The following is a 5,892-nucleotide window of genomic DNA, read 5'->3' on the forward strand; positions in this document are numbered from 1 at the left end:
AAGCAATGAACTTGATTTCCTAGATGAATGGTGACAATAAAGAAGCTATAAGGGTAACTCCCGTACATTGCAATATTGCACGATCGAGTGAAGATTAAATTTTAGAAGTATTTAAATTCTGGATCGAAGGGCTATATGTAAGTCTAAAAGTAGGTGATCAAGTGTATATAAGTTTTGAGTTAAACTAAGGAGATTACGCTCGGAAAACGAATAAAAGAATTGAGGTGCTTGTTGAAATTTATAAAGCTAGCAGGTGTCACCTACTTGCTTAGCTCAAATGGGCTAGGTATATGAGGAAGATTAGTTCATGCATTATTGGGCTAACTTGAGGCCCAAATTAAATAAAAAGGAAAAGGGAATGGAGATGAGACCTCACACCAATCTGTCCAAGTCCAACTACTTGAGCCCAATAAAGATTAAGGCCCAAATTAAGGGTATAATTCTGGCCCATGGCTAAATATTAGAAAGGGGAAAGATTGCAGCCCAAGATGAGTACATAAAGGGCCCATTTTGTGTATATATAATTCCAAGCAGATGCATCACCTACTTGGACCACTTTGACAAATTAATGGCTGATATTAAAACTTAAGAGGTGGGGAAAAATAAGACCTTTATAATCCCCAAGTTGCTGGCCATTTCCTCACTTTTAAGAATAGATAAAAAAAATACAGATTTCTCTCTAAGCTTCTCCTCTCTCTTTGAAAGCATAGCAGCAGCCACAAGTTTCCTAGGGTTCTTGGAAAACCCAAGCCCTTGCAAGGGAAGCTCAAGTTATTGAAGAGTTAAAGTTAAAAGAAAATGAGTTATAAGAATTAAGGTAAAGTGACTGCCCTATCTTTGTCTTCCTTAAACACGAGTCTAAGTATGATATTTTAAGTATACTATTGATAAGAACTCATGGGATGATGATGGGAAACTATGGTTTCACGTCCTCTATTGTATGTTGGATTGTTAGGACTGTTTTGGGACAGGTTGATGTGTAAACATATTGGATACAACTTGATTGATGTCTGGAAAGGGTGTGAATTGTTGATATTGAAATATAGCTGTGTAGTGTACAAATGCAATAAAGAAGGCGGGATTGAAAGAACACCCTTAGTTTGGTAATTACAGGTATGCTGCCAAGCATTATTGTTGAGTAAGATTGGACTGCCTAAGCATGTTTAGTAACTACTAATACTAGTTTATCACCTACTCTATTGTAGATAAGTATTTGAAAAGAAAGGAAGGTACTTCAAGGTAACTACAAGGTGGTACTACAAGGTGGTACAACAAGGTATGTAAGGCTTTTCGATTTTCTACTAATTGACATGAAATCTAGACTCGTCCTCGAGACATAGAGGCAGCCTACCAGCTCCAACACGACTTATGACCTTGCTCTCACTCTTTAACATGTCTGCACGTTCCAATACATGTTCATTGTCAAATATGTACATATACATTGAATACCCTGCATGATTTCTACATTTAACTAAATAAGGTCCATATATTATTTTAGCTCCTATGCATTTCATTAATTGTGTAACTACTCTCTATGTTGTTGTTCCTGCATTATATGATTATTACACGTCACTTGTTGACTACATAGTCCCACAACTCAAAATGCTATGACCACCAAAAGAATCATCTCAAATGTTAATGGAAAGATATTAAATGAATATGCTTATTGATGGGTGGTATCCCAGGGGTGGAAGAATCACCTAGCATGGGTCGATCTCAATATTACGAGTGGTATCCTAGGGGTTAAAGGAAAGCCTAGAATGGGTCGATCCCGATTTATATGTCTACCACTGATCAGTTGGTCATTTGAATTATATGTTGTGCACAGAGTGTAAAGTAAAGAATGATAAAGCAAAGAAAAGAATGTAAAGTACCTGATTCCATAATATGAGAAAAGGTGGTGTTGAATCCATACATTGGTATATGATTTCATTTGAGTTCTTATTTCACATACAGTACTTTATGCCTTACATAATCAGTACATTCTCCCGTACATACGTCTCTCTTGGGGGACCTGCAATTCATGTTGCAGGTACAGGAACTAGTAGATCTCCCCAGTAGGAGAACAGGACATCCAGCGGCTATTGGTGAGCTCCACGTTGATTCGGGGCATTCTGAGTTTATAACATGTATTTTGGTATTGTATAGTAGCTGAGTGTAAGGCGAGGCATGTCCCGACCTTAACCCCATAATGTTTTATCATTTAGAGGCTTTGTAGACTATGTACAGTGATGTGTGGTTGTGCCTCGTGTCTTAGACATCATGGTCCCAACGGCCAAGTCATGTGCACTCTCTTTTGGCTTGTTAATACTGTCTACTTTCATGAAAACATGTTATCCACTATGGCAGCACCTTTAAATGTTCATAGATAGAGCATGATTACAAGTTGGTCCTCCCGAGCCTTCTCGGCAACGGGTGCCGGTTCTCCTTAATGGGATTTTGGGCGTGACAGTATGGGACAAGTTGAACTTTTCAAACAGGTGAAGTTCTGCCCGAGCCATTTATTTTATCATGAACTTTGTTTGAGAGGTCCCTTCGACCTAAAACTTTAGTTTAGTTCCTCGATATTGCCACTTACTTGCAATCTTAATCTCCAATGTACGATACAAAGGCATACACACCTCAAATAACCATGCCATACTACGCCACATATATTATGCACGATTAGAGAAAACGTACCGGATCTTACAGCTACAACGAGCCACACTATGATCCGTGGTCCCCACTATGAGTCATGGGAGTGGTCGTGGTCACTAGGGCAGTGTCTAGGGGAAAGTAGATAGTTTGGTCCTCTCCCTTGGCCCTTGCCCTTAACTAATGACGTTAACCCTTACGTTTAAGCTCTAGTTTAACCTACTATTTTACGGAGTGTTACATTTTTGTTTGCAATTCTCAACTACAACGCAATCAAAAAATGATAAAATACCAATATGGGGAGGGATTCTTGGGATGTGATTAATCATAGGAAACTTTCGCTACATGGGTAATTTCAACTACTAATGAATAGCTAAATATCAGTGGGTAGGCTAGACTATGAGTGAAATAGCCTTCTCTCAAATAACTATTCCGCTTCAAGTGAGTTTTTTCGAACATCAACAAGCATAGCAATTAAGAACAACCCACGGTTTAATTCATCCACTCTCTCAAGCAAAATGGATAGGATTGGGTTTCAGATTCTTTCTCGAGCTGAACCCATATCAACCCAATACTTATAAACCATTAATCACCACCCTTAATCCCAAATCTTCTCTCTCGAGCAAGTTAATAACACCAAATTAGAACTACATTTGCAACTACAATTTATATATTAAACCTTAGCTAGTGATTAAACCCACTTTGATATAGCATTTAAACTAGTAATTAACAATACCCATATGCTAATTCAACCCATAATCACATTATCACACCCAAGAATTGGGATTTTAGCCAAACATCATAAAATCCATGAAAGTGCTAGTGTGGTAGATGGTAGTGTGGTAGGTGAGTTATTTATTTTAAAGATTTTATTATAATATTTTTTTACTAAGTGAATTAATCTTGATATCCCTTTAATATTATTTTTTGGTAGTGCTAAATTCATGGTAATATGTAATAATATTTATTGTAATATTCTTCCGATAGTTGTTTTAGTCTGAAAATTTCTTTAATATTATTTATGATATATTCTAGATATAACATATATTGGGTTCATATAGGATTAAAGTTTCATAGTTTTTTATCATTTCGTCATGCATATATGTAGTCATGTTCTTTACTATGCGGGTTTTTTATTTCAAATTATTCTTTCCTATCATATTCATAATTGATTAAATTCATATTAGATCATTATGAACTAGATTATCTTTGTCATGTTTTTCTGTCACTACTAGCATCGTACTTTAGCGGATACTTCCTTCTTATCAGCGCCTCAACTTTGTTTACTCCCCTAAACGGCTTTCCTCGCCTACTGGTTTCAACGTTAGGATGGCATAGTATAGAAGTTTTCTCCCTGTTTCCAGTGTGCTAATAAACTAGAAATCATGATTCAAATAATTCTAATACATAATAACTAACATAAATTTATTCAATCATATATATGATATTCAGGAATATATGAAATTAGTTCCACATATTTTTTGAACAATATACCTTTGCCTCTTGCTTAGCCATGTTATCTGAAATATCTGATTGGATTTCAGATTTATCCATTAACTTTAAAGTATTTAGTATCTTGAGAGATTGATTTTGAAGAAAGTTTTTATTCTGTTAGGCAATGCCTACTTTCATTTACATATATCCTCCCTTATATAGAGAGGAACTCTTACTTACTACAATAATGTGCTCTCTTTAAAACCTTTTACAATACTACACGTACACACTACTTTATGACTACTTGACAAACATATTATGATGACATACCTTACACTTGTCATCATATTTTTAACATTTACACTTACTTTATGACACTTGTACACCTACCATTCTTACTTACACTTGCCCATACTCTTGCCCATACATTTGTACCTACTACCTATTAATATAGTATGACTACTTTACACTTGTCATACTTTACATGCTATAAGTTTTATAATACTTATGACACACTGCTATTAACTATTATACACACTACTATTACTACTATTCACTTGACTTTTCCACATTTTTACGTACTAACTTTTTCTTTCTTATCTTTTTGACTTGTCTTCTTCTTCTTATCTCCTTCTGTCTTTATCTTATTCCAACTAGACGTCTGGAATTATATTATCTTCTCCGTTGCATTTTGAACATATATGATCAGGGTATTTATGTCCAATTAACTTGCAATATCTGGTTAATAGTTCTGGCGAAATAAATCCTGCTTTGAGTGCTCTTGTCGTAGGTCTTTCTTCTGGTTTTAATAATGATAAAATCTATTTCTGGACTTCATCCATATCTGACTTTAAGGTTTAGGGATTAAGGTATATGGTTTAGGGTTTAGAGTTTAGGTTTTATGGTGTATGGATTTTGGTTTAGGGTTTAGGTTTTTGGTTTAGGGTTTAGGGTTTCGAGTTTAGGGTTGATGGTATAGGGTTTAAGGTTTAGGGTTTATGGCTTAGGGTTTAGGGTTTAGGATTTACAGTTTAGGGGTTAGAGTTTGGATTTAGGGTTTTTTTGTTTATGTTTAGGGTTTAGGGTTTAGGTTTTATGGTTTGGGACTAGGGTTTAGGGTTTTAGGGTTTTGGGTTTATTAGGTTAAGGTTTTCTTTAGGGTTTTATAGGTTTAGAGCTTAGAGTTTTTTAGGTTTATGAATTTTTAAGGGTTAAGTGTTTCTTAGGATTTTTTACGGTTTAGGGTTTAGGGCTTAAGGTTTTTTTTATATGTTTTTTTAGGTCTAGGGTTTACGGATTTTTAGGATTTCGGGTTTAGCGCTTTGGGTTTTATAGGATTTTTGAATGGTTTTGAGTGTTTATTTTAGGATTTATAGCAATTGGGTTTCTTAAGGTTTAGAGTTTAGGGTTTCTTGGAGTTTTATGTTTAGGATTTAGGGTTTTAGGTTAGGGTTTTGGGTTTAGGTGTTAGGGTTTTTAAGGTTTAGTGTTTTAGCTTTAGGGTTTTATCTAGGTTTTTAGGGTTTAGGGCTTTGGGTTTTTTAGGTTAATGTTTTTAGGGTTTTATAGGTTTAGAGTTAAGCGCTTAGGAATTTTTTGTGTTTTTTAGGGTTTAGTATATACGATTTAGGGCTTTATAGAGTTTAGAGCTTAGAGCTTTTTAGGTTTAGGAGTTTTTGGGGTTTTTAGGGATTTTAAGGGTTAAGTGTTTCTTAGGGTTTCTTTTGTTTTTTTTTTAGATTTAGGGTTTACGAATTTTTAGGATTTAGTGTTTAGAGCTTAGGGTTTTATAGGTGTTGTAAATGGTTTTTAGGGTTTATATTA

This window comes from Solanum tuberosum, unplaced genomic scaffold, assembly GCF_000226075.1.
Source record: "Solanum tuberosum cultivar DM 1-3 516 R44 unplaced genomic scaffold, SolTub_3.0 scf00182, whole genome shotgun sequence".
NCBI classification, from domain to species: domain Eukaryota; kingdom Viridiplantae; phylum Streptophyta; class Magnoliopsida; order Solanales; family Solanaceae; genus Solanum; species Solanum tuberosum.